Source organism: Alosa sapidissima, chromosome 4, assembly GCF_018492685.1.
Source record: "Alosa sapidissima isolate fAloSap1 chromosome 4, fAloSap1.pri, whole genome shotgun sequence".
Lineage (NCBI taxonomy): Eukaryota > Metazoa > Chordata > Actinopteri > Clupeiformes > Clupeidae > Alosa > Alosa sapidissima.
In genome coordinates this window covers 33,011,290-33,030,726 of record NC_055960.1, presented here as the reverse complement: position 1 = coordinate 33,030,726, position 19,437 = coordinate 33,011,290, and positions in this window count along the sequence as shown.

Below are 19,437 nucleotides of genomic sequence, written 5' to 3'. Positions count from 1 at the left end.
TTATATATATATATAATATTATATATATTCATAGCTGTTGCAAACACTTTGTCCATAGTAGGCTAGGCCATGAAAAATAAAATAAGGTAACTTATCACCTATAACTGACATTGTGAATCTGTTTTACTTTTTGAGGCAACAAAAACACTAGGAAGAGAGAGGTAAGATGAGCCATATCCTGTTTCTAGGAAACAGTAAACAAATGTAATCATGTGACAGCATTCTAAGGTGGAGGGGACCCTTTCCTAACATCTGTGGAGAGGGGCACATGGGAATTTGGTAAGAAAGATATTTGGAATAATGTGTTTTTTTGCTCTAAAAGTGAGTTCCATGTGTGTCCAGAATTAAGATGATTTAGAGAAAACAAGAATAGAACAATATTTAGACACATTGTATCTGAGTTGGTTTGGAATATGCTGACCTGCCTGTTACATCTCATATCCTAAATACTGTATCAGAGATGCACTTAAAAGTCACAAATAAATAATACGATAAAAAAGTGGAGACAAGTCTCTGACCTCGTCAGTGCACACCCAGATTAAGCAGGGAAACCACATAACCGGTTCCATGTCTTCCGATTGAATGATTAATGTTCTCAAGAAACTGATCATTAAAGTTCTCAAGAAACTTGAGGTTGGTATGAGGGAGTGTATTGTGTGTGTGATCAACCTACAAGTTACTCATCTTGCACTGGATCATCTTCCTGAATCTCAATAGTATAATTCAAGTCTGGGCAAATCATTAATTCACAAATCACCTTTATATAAGCACTGGAGTTCCTCTGGGAATGCTGAAGGGAGGGTTGAGCTACCTCTCTGGTGTGTTTTGTTTGGTCCTTGGTTAAAATATAATGTACGGTGTAAGAAATTGAAATATAAACATGCACATAAACAAATGCAACATCATGCACAATCGCTGACTGCACAGAAAACTTTGTTTTGATGGTCTACCAGCTCACTGATGCAGCAGCCTACTGGAATTTGTCCCAGAATGCCTGACGGCCATTCACTACTAAATATCACACAGCTATTATCTGGACAGCTATAGCTTTACAGACACTACAGGCAGGGGCGTAGCACAAGATCCTGGGCCCCTGTATAGGCAGTCCTGATGGGCCCCCATGTTATGAAATTTAATTAGGAAATTATAATATCCAGGTAAAATAAAATATATTCCAGACTTTTCAAGGGCCCTCTCCCCTTGGGCCCCTATAATCAGTAGGGGTTTTACCCCCAGTCCGACACCCCTGACTACAGGTGACATGTAATCCAGCATTAGGCCTACACTTGTTCTTTGTTAAAATAATCTGTAAGAGAAGCAATAGAAATCAATAATGCAGCCTCTGGACAGTTGAAAAAGACCCTGTCTGTTTATATCTTCAGCAAGCCTAACTCATAGCGACTGCCTAGCAAGGATTTAAAATGTATTAGAATGATTAACATCTGCTGTCTGCTGGTATTATCCCTACATAGATAGATAGATAGATAGATAGATACTTTATTGATCCCCAAGGGGAAATTAAATAACAGCTACTGCCAAATCATGTAATTTAAGTGAATATCTTAAAACCTCATTGGTGCCTACACTTCATTTCTCCTCTTCCACTACTGAGTTTTTGTTTAAGAGTGCCATGGAAATAATCAGACAACAACTTTATGTTGCTGTAAGCCTGTTCAATGGAAACAGGTACGATTTCATTAGACACATATTGAGGGAAGAACTCCACTTGCTCCCTCTAGTGGTAATTGTACAGAATTTGTTGTTTCACACTGGTAGCACACAGCTGGGGTGCTGTTGACAGTTGTGTATTTGTGCTTGTGTATATGATTAAATCAAATTACACCAGAATAAGTTATTAAAGGTTGTATCAGCGTTTGCGGGTAACGTCACTTATATTGACGTTCACAAAACAGAGAGCTAGCTCGCTGCTCCCTGTTGTGCATTTGAGTAGGGCGGTACAGTAATCTAACATGGAGGTGATGAAAGCATGAGTGAGTGTCTCGGTCTCAGCAGCAGATGGGGTGAGAGGGAAAGGTTCAGAAATGTGAATCTGTTAATGTTCCAATCAATTGTTGATGGGACACTTAATGTTGTAACACCATGCCGATACCAACACTTCATTTACATGCAACGTTACAAAACAGGTAAAACAGAGGTTGTTCTTTCCAGGTACTGTGTGGCTTGATTAGAATGAAATTTGTTGTCAAAACTAATGTCATAACCTATCCCCTTTTACATTTGGCCATGGGTGTTTCTGGAAATCCAATAATTAAACTTTTGTGCTCTAAATTACCCTTCCTTTCTGCCTGATATATTGACACATTAATTAGCGCAACCTGTAGAGACCACAGCCTGTCAGAGACTGTCTGAACAAAGTAACCTAAATAAAGATGGAACTAGGAAGAAGGGGATAACAACATACACTTGAATTAATTTCAAATGAATACCATTTTGACCATTACACAATGTATAAATACAATAATGGATGGATTACCTTCTTCATGAACATGACCTAAAATACCCTTATTATCAAATAACATCAGACATATCATTCAAAAGTTTAACACAAGAGAGAGAGAGAAAGAAACATTGAGTTTTATAATGCAAGAGGGAGATGACAGAGAGAAGGGACATCACAACAGGTCAAGAAAAGAAGAGAGTTTGGGCTCTTCCCATGTAAGAGACAGTGAAGTTAGTTGTGAGACAGATAGTAGGTCCTTATAAATGCTCTGCAGGTGACCCTGCACATCTACAGTAAAGATAATTTATCCATGGGCTCTCCTTTCAGTAGTCTACTTATAGTCTACTTACTTCTTCTGTCTTTCTTTCTCTCTGTCTCAGTCAAAAATAAACAGCACAATAATTGTGCAGCTTAAAAAGGATACAATAATAATAATAATAATTATTATTATTTATATAGCACTTTTCAAGCATTGAGCACAAAGTGCTTACAGACAAACATTAAGAGGATTTTTTCTATGCACAAAGTGCAACAAAAGTGCTTCACACACAAGACCCAAACAAACAAATAACAAAAATGCCTAACGGAGCGGCGTAATCGCCAGCGTACCCGTCACACGTGAAACATACAACATGTGAAACATTCAAGACGGATAACAAACATACGCTATGCTGAGCCTGGCTTGATCCAAGCATTCTAACAGTGCCTTTCAGTGTTGGAGCAGTGGCAATACCTCAAAAGCGCTATTCAACTATTGCCTTGTGGGGTGAATGCAGTTCGTTGGATTTTACCTGTGGCCTGCCTTCGAATTTAGCTTCTATGACTAAAATCAAATCAATAAAATAAAACAACAGCAGTGATTGGCTGCAAAAATAAATAATGTCACGCGTCTTGCACCTCTCAAACTGGTCTATCAGGTAACCTAGAGAAAAATGTGAAATTATGAAATAATGACTAAGGCATTAAAATGCTGCTTGTTTGTCAGGATACTTTTTCACTGATTTATTTAAAAAATATGAGCTATGAGTGTGAATGTTATATATTCCATCCCCTAATTCTGTTTTACTGGTTTATTTGACAAATAATCTATATAGATTTGCTCTATAAAGACCTTATGTCTGTTTGGGATTGTTTTGAGAGCCTATTGATGTATCTCAGAATAAAGGAATGTCCACAACATTAGTGATGTTTTTGTGTGCGCGCATGTCTCTAATAGCCACAATAGGAGTAATTTTAGCAACACCGTATTTTGTGTGGCCCATAACGACCCAGTGGATCATGAAAATGTGCCAAAATTCACATTCCTTGCTTGTTGTTGGTACATTAATCCCATTCAGATTGCCACTTATCTGAGATGTAAGAGTTCAGTATAGGTTTAAGGTCTGGGGCAGGGATTTGAGATTCTGTGACTTCTTCATTGAGGGCTTCCTTAGCAGCACTGTCCGCTTTCTCATTTCCCCTCAGACCAACATGGTCTGGGACCCAGCAAAAAACTACACTCAAGTTCTGGTTCTTTAGACGTTCTAGTTGATCAAGCTCAGCTTTGGTTGTACTTTTTGCGTGACATTAAAGCCTACTGTAATTACATTTATACATAGTTATTCTACTGATCTTTATACTATTCATCCTGCACATAGACTTATTCTTACTACTCTTATAATGTTGTTTCTGCACTACAATGACACTGTTTCCACACTGCACATAGCTGTATGTCATGTACATATCTGTTTTATTATATTCTGTTAATACACTGCATATATCTATATTATTATTTATACTATTATAATGTTACTGCTACATCTACATACATTATTCTACTTATTGTATGAGATAACTGCTAATACACTGCACATATTTATATTTAATTCATATTACTCTAAACCACCTTCTGTAAATCAACTGTATACTACTGTCTACATTGCACTATATTTCTTGACCTGTCTCTGTATATTTCATCACCTTTCTATACTTTGCATCACATTGCATGCATACTGTAGCTACATGAATCACAGCTAAGATCCTTGGTTGCTATGAAGGCCAGTCGTTCTAAATGGATGGTTGCTATGGCCAAAGGCCAGTTATCTCTTCCGTTGTCAAGCGGGCATATCCTAACTTTATCTTATTTTAAACATCTCTATTTTACTTAGCCCACTTCCATACAGTGAGTCCCATTAAGAAGTGGCCACTTCATTCACGCTTACCGTGATTCACGCAGCAACATTATTAAATGAATCTGTCACCATATGCCTATGCCAACGTTTGCAAAGAGAATCTTTTAATTTGATTCACAATGAAACGTTACATTTAATGTACATGTAAACAATGAGTAGGCTAGTTTTGGTTGTTGTTGGTGGTGTTACTGAATCCCTTAGTTATGCCTACAATGCAAAATTGTTCCCTCGTGATTGTTAGACGCATTTCAAAACATCGCGACGTGAAATGCCACCACAAAACATTGTGAATCGGTCTTATTAGGAGTCCTCGCTTAAGCTGTCACAGACTCAGGCGCTACTTTTAGGTCTTAAATGCTTCCTGAATTACTCTTAGTAAAAAAAAATAGGAGTCTTAAAGTTACGAGTACAAGCATCTCATATCAAATGACCATGGCATTATGCTAAGCAACATAAATCCCATAACGTTACAGCAACATCTCCTCCCTATGACCTAGCTAGCTAGCTTCTAGCCACACAAGAAATGAATGATGTTAAAATGTCCGCTTAGCATTCTAATAACAGAAGGGGCACATTTATGTGGACCACTACAACATGACTCATTATGTCTGTAACGTTAACTGTATAAAACACTTACTTTCATAAAGGAAGCACACCATCCAGCACATACACATGGAAACTGATATTTTAGGTACTTGGCCACGAATTCAAAACGTGTCTCTCTGAAGCTCTGTTCTAGAGTCTTCCAGTATTAAACGTGTACGTGTGATTACGAATGGATGTGTGTGGGTTGCAATTAGAATAAACAAGAAATAACATTTCCAATAATTTCCCATGATAAATTACATAATATTTGCACCTTCCTTCCTTGTGAAGCTCACACTAATTCCACCGCATTTAGTGAAATGTAATACAACCTTGCCACCTAGCGTTCAGTAGGCTATTTAAGATTAACGTGGCATTTCCTGCTTATTCTTTTGTCAACACCATGCTTTTAGGAAAACAATCTTTTTATCATCCCTCTTCAATGAGCGATTACCAGCTCGTTTTTGTAACAGAGATAGCTGTTTATTGTCCCTAGGTTTACAGAAACACCTATTCATATTAATACGTAGCCTATACATGGATTTCTATGGAACGTCATGAAAACATGCGTGCGCAACCAAAAGGCAGAAAGCACCATAAAACAGCATAGAGCAATGCAAAAGAGCAAAAGAATAAAATGAGTTTTTGTGCTGAAAACTGCACCAATTCGAAATCACGATGGTTAGAGAATGTTAAATATGTTCAATATCCCTAACGGATTGCATGTCTTCGCCAAAAATGACAAAATACGATGTTATATTAATCATTCAAATGAACGTCAAACTTTGAAATATAGTCTGAAATGAGATGTTATTATCATTGAGACAACAGGGCTATACAAAAAAATCCGATTGTAGCTTACAGCAGCCGACTATTTAGGTTAAGTTTATAACATTGTGGACGGCCACCAAGCGTCTTCTGCCTCACGGCTGCGCGCGCATCTAGTTTTGTTGGTAAACGGGAAACCCGTGTATGGAGTGCTGCCGACCACTGATCATTACGGCCCAGAATGCCTTGCATGTCTTTACAACAAAACAACCCAGTAAAACCTAATTTCCCGTAAACATATGAATTTGCATACTTGTAACATTTTTAATAATACTCTCCCATCATGATATTTAACAATAATGAAAACTACTGTTCTCCTTGCTATTTCAGTTCGTAAGTCCATACTATCCCATGGCAGAGCAAGGATTTCATGAGTGGGCAAGGTTGCCCGGAGACATTGTGGCTGCCCAGAGGCATTGAGTATACTTGGAAGGCATTGTGATAGAAGGTGAATGGTGCAAAGGTGAATGGTGAGAGTTACCAAATACCTGTGGGTGGTTTGCAAAATGATGGAAACTTTTGGAATATTTATTTTTATTTTTAGCTTATGCACCCTCACATTGGAGTCCCCAGTTCATATACAAAATTTGGTATCGATATGTGACAGTGTTCCTGAGATATGGACGACTTCCTGTTTCGGAGCTTCGCCGCCGATTTCGTTTGGCTGTGACGGGCAAACGCTTTCGAAAATCAAAAATCCTTCCGGTAACTTTTGTGAGGCTTGGTCCAAGGATAATGTACGTCAAGTTTCGTGGCGTTCGGATCAAATTTGTGACCTGTGAAAATTTAGTTTCGCTTTCTGTTCAATCTAATATGGCGGACGAACGGCACGCCCACCTGACGTCATCTTCGCGACCAACTTACACCGGTACTGACCGGACGTTTTAAAGTTGGAACGGTGTCTCTGTCTCAAAGGGCCTAGGCGCTAGGGCTGACAAAAAATTAGGGAGACGGGAAAAATAATAATAATAAAACTTAAGAAGAACACTTAATAATTAAGACATTTTAAAAGGAAAACTCATGTTAACTTAGTCCAGTTGGTTGCATCTAGTTAACTGGCTGAATAGTCCAAGGGCAATGATGAAGGTGCACAGCTGTGTCCAACCCGGAGGATTTAACGTTTTCCTGGCAGTCTGGAGAGCACTGGAAGCAATGAACAGTCTGAAGTCGTAGGTGATCCTACAGATCAGCAACTCGGTGAACATCGACCGTTTGTTGTTCAGTGAGATCGCTGTCGTCAGAGTTCTTCAAACTTCCTTCTAACGTTAACGTTAGCCTACTCAATCCAGACTCCAGGCAGCAGAGCATGGCAGCTCGCAGGTCAATCCAGTGGTCGCGGCAGCGGAGAAATCCCTTTCCGAAGCGCAGCGCCGTTCACGGATAGAGTACACCAGAGGCCCAGGACAAAAGCCAACGCCAACGTTAGCCATGGCTAGGTCCTCAGCCCAATGGACTTTAACGTTAAGTTAACTTATAGTCAGGGGGCCTATGTGATTTCAGTGGGTTTGGAATGTTAATTTTTGGAGAGTGGTTGGACTGTCTAAAGAGGTCATTGAACATGGAGAAAAATGATGTCTCCATTTTTTTTACCTGTTTCAACCCTATTTTTTTGAAATTGTATATTTCACTATAATTAACACCATACATTTTGCCTAAATCACTGGCTATGATGAATAAAGTTCACAAAACAGTTGTTTTCAACAGTATGATTGTATGTCAGTATTATGATTGTATGTCAAACAATTAGAGATAAGATCAATAACCAATCAGTTTCACCAAATGGGTAGTTGACAAATGGCCAAGAAAAAGTACTTTTTTTGGAAAACATCACTTTTTTAGAAAAAATACATATATTTATGGAGTATGACAACTGCAGTTTCAGAAAATAGTACTGGTCACTCATTTTGTCAATGACTTAACATATTATTTTCACGTTTTCAGTCAACTGCATTGTAAATGTGTCCTATGGTGTGACATTTAAAAAAGTACGAAGAAATTATATTAAATAACATAAAAAAATACCTCAGACAGAATTGTTCACATTATTAAAACATTAATTTCTTAAAGTGATATTTATTTTACATCAAAATACTAATTAGAATCATTTTCACCATGAATAGATGAACTTGATTAACTTTTTCCTATGAATGTCAATAAAACTTATTCGCCAACCCTACAAAACTGTTTGAAATTGTAGCTATCTAAGAGGAGATATTATTGTAACTCCCCTAATGCCAAACCTGACTTTTTCTAAAAGATATTTTGAAATTAAGATTATTTTTCTGTTGTTTTATGTTTGTCACACCATAGGACAAAACATCACACCAAAGGACAAAGATAGTCATTGCATAAAGAGAGTCAGAATATATGAAGTGTTTATTGTAACATTGATAAAGGAGAACATTTGTTTTTTTATTTTTCAAAAGTATAAACTGTGCAAAACACGTAGCACACCAAAAGTAACTTTGATTCTTATAGATCCATCAATAAGGAAACATTGATGCATAATATCTTTGAAAAATTCAATAAAATGTAATTTCAAAACAATACTGTGACATTGTCAAACAGCAAAATTAAATAGTTAAACAGTAACAGTGAAGATAAAGGGCCCTATGGTGCACCCTGCGCTACTACTACAGATTCTAAGGTGGCGCAACGTGCGATGCAAGGCTTATTCTTATCTTACACTCAATAAAGAGAGGAATTTTTTGCCACTTTTATTAAACCTTGCACCCAGGGGTGTGGCAATTAACGACATAAGGTCTGGCGCATGATCCAAAAATCGCTATCTTACACCATCTAATAATCATTACGCCACTGACCAAGAAAAACCTGGTCTATAGCGAAAAACTGATATAAAGCACAGCTGAAGACATACTGTCACAAGATCAGCAAGCAGCAACTCCTGCAGAATAAATATCCTTAGGATTTTCTATTCAGTCATTCAAACATTATTGGGTTAAGTGTTGCTTTTTTCAGGCTATGTTTTCGATGGTAACCCCTTGTCAGTCCATAGTGAAAGTACTTAACTGTGTTGAACTGTTTTGTCATTGACTACGAGACTATGGTGAAGTTTTACTTTGCCTATAGTTCAAATAATAGGCGAGTAGATGCATATAGGCTATACTCTGCTAGTCACAAATAAGGTTTTAGTAAAGCAAGGTTTAGTGGGATCCCTGTTCCATATGGTCTCGCGTGCAAGCAGCTACAGTGTACCTTCAAATGCACCCCTGACTATCAAAATACCGATGCGCTGTTTGAAGTTGCGCTGCTTGCTGTTAAAGGGAATGATACATATCATTCTCATTGGTTTAATGGATGTTACACCCAAAACACACCCATTACAGATTGAGAAACATAAGAACAACCCTTTTGTGCCCAGCGCCCATCGTTTGATCACAAAATCACGCCATTAAATTAGTGATTGTAGACTGGCTATAATGTCTAGAAACTTTGCGCCTCTGACCATCTGTTTCTAAACGCCAAAATAGGGCCCATAATCCTCAACAGGGAATTTCCATTTTAAAAACATTGCATAACATTCATGTACTCCATTCCATCTAAAATATATTCTAAGAGCAGTTTTTAATCCTACTTTACACAGTCATCTACAATGAAATTCTATTCGTTAGTGGCAACACTGGAAGTTCAGAGGGAGTTTGGGTCAAAGGTCTTGCAGGAGGTTCCACTGGCTCCTCCAGTACACTGTCAGGAGACTGTGGTGTGGTTAAGAATGTCAAGTAATGCCTTTTCCTTTGCCCTGCTTCTTTTTTTGATTCCTTCCAAATCTTCCTCAATTCGGTTTGTTTCTTCCTTCCTAGTGCTTTAAAGGTTGTATCAGCGGTAGCGGGGATACGTCACTTCTGTTGATGTTCAAACAAAACAGAGAGCTAGCTCGCTACTCCCTCCCCCTCAAGTGCGCATCTTGTTGGTTATTGGTTGAAACACTCTATTTTGCATTTGAGTGGGTTGCCAACCCTTGTTGGTAGCAATTGTTTTTGTGTACAGATCTCGGAGCCTAGGCTGCCTACAGAGACACGATTTTTTTGACGGCCTGCTTATGGGGCAGACAGCTAGCGGATTGTTAGGAAAGATTAGATGAATGTGATCATTTATGTTTGGGCCTTTTTTGGGCCTGACATCGCTGATACAACCTTTAATGTTGAATGTATCCAATTCCCAGAGAGCCTTCTGTTCATGATATTTGTTAGAAATAATGATAGAATATAGATGAATGGATCAACAGAGAAATGAATGTAATGTATACTCAATTATGAACTCTCTTTTGCACTCATCTCTCTCTCAGTTCTTTCTGTTCTAAAAAAAGAGTTTTATATTTATGTACTTTATGTTATAGTTGTTTTAGTAACACTTCAGAACATTTTATGTAGTCTCCAAAAAACAGCAATAAACATTTTAATTTAAGTCATTATTGAATTTAAAATCATCAAAACTGGTCAAAAAAGAATGAAAAGTATGTTAACAAACTTTATTCATTTGTTTTAATAGCTTCTTAAGGAGGTATTGTCCTATCGTGTGACATCTTTGTCCTATGGTGTGACAGGTCAAAGTGTCACACCAAATGACATTTCCTGTCACACCAAAGGACATTTAAGCTTTTGTGGTAGTTAATAACCATGCTAATACTAGCTGAACTGTCATTAGCAATTGGCATCATGCATTTGCATAATATTACATAGTCCTGCAGTTAAAAATACAAATTTAGATTAAACATTTTTTATTTAGGGGTGTCACACCAAAGGACAAAAAAACTTAACAACTTCAGTGGTCTGAAAACATAGTTAAATATTTGAACAATTCTGAGAGAAATACTTACAATGTGCACTGCTCATGGGCTTTATAGGAGTCTTCAGTCACATGACCTTGAATGGGGTCTTTAAACTAAATGTAGTTGTCCATAATATTGCCGAACTTAATATCAAGTTATTGCATAACGCCAAAGGACATTTTTTTCTGTGACAAACTTTATGAAATTCCTACAATTTTAAAAATGTATGTATAGGAAAAATGATTGGCACTTAGTAAAATAGACACTTGCACAATTATGCCAGGAGTGTTCATTAACATTTTTAAACATTATTTTCTTTATTTATAAAAGTTGATATTTATGAAATGATGTTGTCTACCGTCACACCATAGGACGATTTTGAGGTTTGGCTCAAAGTAAAAAAAATAAAAAAATAACTCTGGTATTAAAACAAAAAATGCATGTAAAAAAAGAAAATGTTTAATCATTTACAGTATTTTAAATGATAAAAATGTGATATAAATGATTTTTTATCTTCTGTGACGGTGAAAAAGCCATGTCACGTCAACTACCCAAATACACATACTCCATTGCTGAAAGATAGCAAAAACATAACAGAATCACAGATGAGACCTCAAACAACATTTAATTAATTTACATATACACAACATATTATCTCACCTCCACAATTTCCTCATCAAAATCTGCAACTAGTCTACTAAACCCTGTTCTTACTCACCTTCTTAAGACTGCTCTCCCCTTCCTGGATAATGTTTTGCTCTAGATTATAAATAATTCAATGCTATCAGAGGGGTATTTCACAAAGGCAGAATTAAGACATCCAAGATAAGTGATAAAACGAGGTTTGACATAGCGTTGTCTGGTCATCCTAGCTCAACTCGTTTCACTAATGCCAATCCAGGATGAGTAGGAGCGACTATGTCAAGCCAGGTGAAAGTAAATCAGGATGTGTGCGCGTTCTCGTTTCTGCTCCAAAGTGCCCACGGGACCAGGCTAGGTGCCCAGAATAAATCCCCATGGTAGCTTATGTGCCATCTCTTTTGTGAAACCATGTCAAGGATAAATTCATCCAGGATAACCAAAAAATCCCAGCTTAATCGCTTATCTAGGTTTTGTGAAATACCCCTCAGGGCATGTACCGCAGTCGTCTAAGACATCTGTTATTAAGCCCTCCCTCAAAAAACCTAGCCTTGTATCAATACTGGTCCTCCTGGACCTCAGCGCTGCCTTTGACACCATAGACCAGCGGTTCCCAAACTTTTTTCCCCGCGGACCACCTTCTATATCCTGACTCGGCTCGCATACCCCCACCATCCAACACATAAAAAAGTATTTTTTCCAACACATAAAAAAGTATTTTTTTGACGCATTCCAGGCATCGTTGTTTAATTAGCAGCACTACATGATAACATAATAAAAATGTGCAACTGGTCTATGAGCTCTCACGTTAAAAAAAACAGTGTGGAGAACCACATTAGAATGGTTAGGTAGCATCTCACTGCAGACCACGCACTATGGCTTTGGGCAGTCTGTCTCCCAATCCACGTGAAGCCTAGGGCTATTTGCCTCATCATAATTTCGTTTTCTTCGCGCAGTCTTTTCTGTCTCGTTCTTTCTTTTATCCCCCTGCGCCATCTCCACCTTCATTAGTCTGCCCCCCATCCCATTCCATCGTTACCTGTGTCCTGCTCTGTTTCTCTCGCTTCTCCTCTTCGATCGCTTTAATTAGGCCTTTTGGACAGTGTCCCTGTTTTTAGCCAGTTTTCCATGTTTACGCAGCCTTCTACCTAGCCTATACTTCAACGAAACTAACGCGCCAGATATTCTGGCTGCCCGCAGGAAATCACGTGTAGCCTATTTTTTAATGAAAACATACCCTATTATATAGAGTTTACAAATGATTTCCTTTAATTTCACGTTTCCATATCATTATAACCCGATTTGAAATTATGTATTATTTATGAATTAATTAGAGCATTAATTAATTAATCATTTTTAACTCCTTTCCGCCATTGCCCTTTTCATCTCGCGTACCCCCAAGTGGCAGCTCGCGTACCACAGTTTGGGAATCCCTGCCATAGACCATGACATACTACTTAGGCTTGAAAATTTGATAGGCATCAAAGACTCAGCACTCGCTTGGTTTAGATCGTACCTTCCTAACCGTCAACAATTTGTACAGGTCCATAATAAACCATCTACCCAGATTATGGTAAAATATGGAGTGCCTCAAGGCTCAGTACTGGGGCCCCTGTTGTTTAGCAGATGATAAATAACTATACCTCTCCATAAAACCTGATGAATTAATCCTGTTAGCCAAACTTGACACATGTATAAGAGATATATAGACATGGATGACAAATAATTTCCTGCTTTTGAACTCAGATGAAACAGAAGTCACGGTTTTAGGTTCTAAAAAGATGAGGGATATCCTATCCACATCACAGGCTACATATAGTGATCTTCCACTGACCTCATCCACAATTGTTAAAAACCTAGGAGTTATAATTGAACAGGACCTATCACTAAATAATCACATAAAACGGATCACAAAAACTTAATTTTACCATTTAAGGAACATTTCAAAGATAAGGAAGTCCTTATCCTTACCAGATGCCGAGAAATTAATCCATGCTTTTGTCACCTCAAGGATAGACTATTGCAATGCTATTACGCTGGCTGTAATAATACCTGTCTAAAGACCTTACAGCTTATACAAAATGGAGCTGCTCACACACACAAAAAATATGAACATATTTCCCCCATCCTAGCATCCTTATACTGGCTACCTGTTAAAAGTCATTGACTTCAAAATATTACTTATATCTTTTGGTTGGTTGCCTGCATTGAAAGAGGACACCTCATGAAGACGCTCTTTTATCTGCTTCTGACAGAAGAAGCACTTATCTATGCTGGCTGCAGCTGCTGCTGAACAAGTGTACATAGTGCCTCTAGATGGACAGTTGCAGGTGTTGCTGCAGGTTCAGAAGACGGTCTACCACGTCTTTTCTGAAGACACTGAGTCTTGCCTGCTTCATATGACTTCTAGTAGCGAATCTTAGCATGCTGCAGATGCTTACTGTTAAAGGTGGATTTGTAGCAGTTCCTGTGCCAAACTGCTTTGTTCTGTTGTAAAATAACTGCACTGTAACAATGTAATCGTTGGCTGATCTGTGATCGCCATCTCCATACTCTTGCATGGACAAAAACAAGAAATTTGGCATGTCTCTAGTGATGGGTCATTCACCAGTCCACTAATATCTGCCACGGGATACATAGCCCAAAATCTGTTTCTTTTAGAATATGTGTGCCATCACCTGACTAACAGAATGACACACCTCAGAATATAACCTAACTAGACTGTGCCACCATGAACTATGAAAATGTGCTTGCTCAAATGTACTGTAGAAGGCTAGAAGGTCACTAATATCACCAACCATGAAGAACAGAGCACTATGTGCTCCAGGTTATTTGATATTCTAAATTCTATAATTGCCAGCTATCAACAGCCAACTGTCACTGGTAGTGTATCTCTTTCTCTCTCTTACACACACACACATGTAACGGGGCTGAATGTGTTAACAGGAACATTGACTGATGGTAGGGGGTGGGGCTGGTAAAATCCATTAGAGGAATGGTCTATTTTCCCGAACGTAGCCTACAGGCCACTAACACGCCAGGTGTAGCTACTTCCATTGATTAGGCCTATTGGAAGCTAATTGTTGCAGTACATAACGCGAACGGAATGCTTCAGTTACGTGCCTGGTGTAGCTACACTCATAAGAAACTGACCACACTACCCAGAGATTTAGCTTGTTGAACCTATAATCTTCTAACCTAAGTGTTAAACCACAAATAATAATATTAGCAACAATATCTTATGCTCAACTAAGTACGGGTATTGTTCTAGTCTAAACAGGGAAAATCAAAAACACAATACCCGTGCACTATTAGGCTAAGTTGCTATCACTAGAGCTCAGGTATTTACACTTCAGTCTAATTTATGTCTTCTTGCCATTATTACATTGACCTTTGTAGGCCTACAATGATGTTTTGTTTGATTACTTGCTGTTTACTTAGTGTTTTGTATGTCTTCCAGAGCACATCCTCATGTCAGGCTACACAGCTTTCTAGCCTACATTAGGTCATCACGTTAGAAGCAAAGGTTTGTGATCTAACTTTTATTGTTGTGCTAGTTAGTTTCTAGAAGTCTTTTTCTAGTAGGCTAATACAGGTTCTTATGTGCTCGTCAATGTTTGGGAAAGTCAATTCATGGATTTCTTCAGGTCACCTTCCACAGGTGTATAAAATCAAGCACCTCGATTATGAATGTAGACTAGCTGGTGCTTGATTAATACACCTGTGTAAATGGACCTGATGAAACCCATGAATTGCATAACAGATAGAATTGATATTACCGAATGTCTTGTGGGTGTGCTACTTAGTAAATCATACACCTTACCACAGTGACTAAAATATTTTTGTTTCCATTGTGCCAGTACAGTTTTGTGTGATAGTGAATGTCCTGTGTACTATTAGTATCTTGTAACTTGACAGTAATACACATTTATTTACTTTAGGTACCCAAACAGAATACTTAATGAAAAGTATGAGTATTGATACAAGCACTTCGCATACACCATGGGCATGGGGGCCTGCTACCTCTACTGCCATCAAGCCTGTTCATCCAAGGCCAGCTAGAAGACCTCGGGTTGATCAAGAGGAGGAGGAGGATGAAAGCGACATCTCCACAATAACACCTGATGGCTCCACCTATGGCCCAGCGCAATCAAAGAACAATGTAATAGAATCATCACAGCCAACGAATGTGTTTTGTGTGTTGTCCCTTCGGATCCCCAGGACAATACAAGCCGAAACAGCAACTCAGACCTTTTTCCCTAAATAATCCCAGCACCATCTTACAAAGGATCTGTAGGCCAGATGTCTGCATCGTCTGGCAAAAAGAGGACATTGTTAATTCTGTGCATAGTTTGGATGTTCTTGTTTTGTGTTTGCATTATTTTAATAGACTGCAATATTACTATTTGTCAGTGTTTCACGGACCACCTAGCAAAAAAAAAAACAGTAGACCTACTTGAACAGTATATTACACAATAGGCCTTCTCACTGAACCACCTTGCTTGTTGTCTTTGCACCTTGCTTATGGTGTCAGAGGATTCATATGATTTAAACTGGCATAGGTTACATCAGTGTTGCAGAACTGTTTGGATTTACATACAAGTTGGTTCAATATTGCAAACAACTCATCTAATATATTTTACCACAGCTACTTGTGGAACACTTGAGATTGAGTACCACTGCTGTATGTAAATATAATAAAGTTATTTATTGAAAATTGACCTGTTTTGTATATTTGTTTTAGGAGTTTCATCAGTTTTTGTCCCTTTTAAGCTAAAGGTTTCTTGCATTTCATATCTTCTGTCTCACAGAGGGCCATAGTAGTCATAGTCGAATGTTTAGTGCATTTTGAAGGGAGTACATTATGTTAAGGCAGACTGGTTCTAATCCTGGGTACAGGGTCATACAGACAACAGGGTACTGGTGTTGCCCATTTTTCTAACCACATGAGCAATCCCCTTATGAAAAAGTAGTATAGGAATCTTATAGGAAACTATATTAAACCTCATCTACCTAGCAACCAATATATTTTGTTTTTACTCTGTATGATATTTTACATCATATTTTTTGCATTTTCATGCACTGTATTTCCTTCAGGAAATGCTTTTCTAGTTAGAGTGCATGAAAATGCACTCTACTGTTATCCGAATTCTTCTTCTTCTTCTTATTATTATTATTATTAATTACAGTGCATGAAAATGCACTGTACTGTTCTTCCTATGCTTCTTATTACAGTGCATGAAAATGCACTGTACTGTTCTTCCTAGGCTTCTTCTTATTCTTATTACAGTGCATGAGAATGCACTGTACTGTTATTCCAAGGCATTTTATTATTATTACAGTGCATGAAAATGCACTGTACTGTTATTCCAAGGCATTTTATTATTATTAGAGTGCATGAAAATGCACTCTACTGTTATCCGAATTATTCTTAATATTATTACAGTGCATGAAAATGCACTGTACTGTTCTTCCTAGGCTTCTTATTACAGTGCATGAAAATGCACTGTACTGTTATTCCAAGGCATTTTATTATTACAGTGCATGAAAATGCACTGTACTGTTATTCCAAGGCATTTTATTATTATTACAGTGCATGAAAATGCACTGTACTGTTCTTCCTAGGCTTCTTATTACAGTGCATGAAAATGCACTGTACTGTTCTTCCTAAGCTTCTTCTTATTACAGTGCATGAAAATGCACTGTACTGTTATTCCAAGGCTTTTTACAGTGCATGAAAATGCACTGTACTGTTCTTCCTAGGCTTCTTCTTATTACAGTGCATGAAAATGCACTGTACTGTTATTCCAAGGCTTTTTACAGTGCATGAAAATGCACTGTACTGTTATTCCAAGGCATTTTATTACAGTGCATGAAAATGCACTGTACTGTTATTCCAAGGCTTTTTACAGTGCATGAAAATGCACTGTACTGTTCTTCCTAGGCTTCTTCTTATTACAGTGCATGAAAATGCACTGTACTGTTCTTCCTAGGCTTCTTCTTATTACAGTGCATGAAAATGCACTGTACTGTTCTTCCTAGGCTTCTTATTACAGTGCATGAAAATGCACTGTACTGTTCTTCCAAGGCTTTTTACAGTGCATGAAAATGCACTGTACTGTTCTTCCTAGGCTTCTTCTTATTCTTATTACAGTGCATGAAAATGCACTGTACTGTTATTCCAAGGCTTTTTCTTCTTCTTCTTCTTCTTATTCTTCTTCTTCTGACGCAGTTAATGCAGCTTAAACCGTTTAACGTAGAAACTTCATTCAAACTATGTTACGTAGGTCTTACTTAGGACATGTGGGCTTTGTATTTTTCAACTTTGTAACTTTTATACTTTTTAAACTATTAATTAAAAACTAGTCAAAATTTCCCCATAGACTTAACATGGGCTGATGACATCACAATAGAGCCGTTAAGCAATTAGAATCCTATGGCAGGTGTTCGGGCCACCTGCATCAACTGCCAGTCTCAGGCTTTAAGCATACAAACTGGCCCTATTAAGACTACACACCCTATTCAACTGCTTCCTCTGCCAAAAACTGTTTCAAAATAAAAGTCCTCACTACAATATTTCACTGTTAAACAATTTAACCTTTTAAACTACTGAACTTTTCAACTGTTCAGCCATTGTAACTGTTTGTCTGCTTGTAATCAACTATGACTCCTACCCACTGTAGCTAGTTAGCTAAGTAACATGGTTAGCATAGTTAGCATGCTAGCATGTTAGCATACTAGTTAGCATTTTTAACAAAACTGCTAAAAATGATTAGCTAAGTTAGCTAAGTAACATGGTTAGCATAGTTAGCATGCTAGCATGTTAGCATGCTAGTTAGCATTTTTAGCAAAACTGCTAAAAATGATTAGCTAAGTTAGTTAAGTAACATGGTTAGCATAGTTAGCATGCTAGCATGCTAGTTAGTATAGTTAGCATAACTGTTAAAAATGATTAGCTAAGTTAGATAAGTAACATGGTTAGCATAGTTAGCATTTTTAGCAAAACTGCTAAAAATGATTAGCTAAGTCAGCTAAGTAACATGGTTAACATAGTTAGCATAACTGCTAAAAATGATTAACTAAGTTAGCTAAGTAACATGGTTAACATGCTAGTTAGCATAGTTTACATAACTGCTAAAAATGATTAACTAAGTTAGCTAAGTCACATGGTTAGCATACTTAGCATTTTAACATTGTTAGCATGCTAGTTAGCATAGTAACTTGGTTAACATTATTATCTTTGTTAATATAGTTAGCATAACTACTAGCAAACATTAGAGCCATTCCAAGTGTCCGTTATCGTCAACTATCTACCTAAATAATTTAACCATTTAAACTATTCACTTATTTAACTGTTCAGTCATTCCAACTATATTAAACCTCATCTACCTAGCAACCAATATAGTTTGTTTTTACTCTGTATGATATTTTACATCATATTTTTGCATTTTCATGCACTGTATTTCCTTCAGGAAATGCTTTTCTAGTTACAGTGCATGAAAATGCACTGTACTGTTCTTCCTAGGCTTCTTCTTCTTCTTCTTCTTCTAACGCGTTTAATGCAGCTTCAACCGTTTAACGTAGAAACTTCATTCAAACTATGTTACGTAGGTCTTACTTAGGACATGGGTGCTATGTATTTTTCAGCTTTGTAACTTTTATACTTTTTAAACTATTAATTAAAAACTGTTCAAAATTTCCCCATAGACTTAACATGGGCTGATGACATCACAATAGAGCCGTTAAGCAATTAGAATCCTATGGCAGGTGTTCAGGCCACCTGTCCCAACTGCCATTCTCAGGCTTTAAGCATACAAACTGGACCTCTTAAGACTACACATCCTGTTCAACTGCTTCCTCTGCAAAAAACTGTTTCAAAATAAAAGTCCTCACTACAATATTTCACTGTTAAACAATTTAACCCTTTAAACTACTGAACTTTTTAACTGTTCAGCCATTGTAAC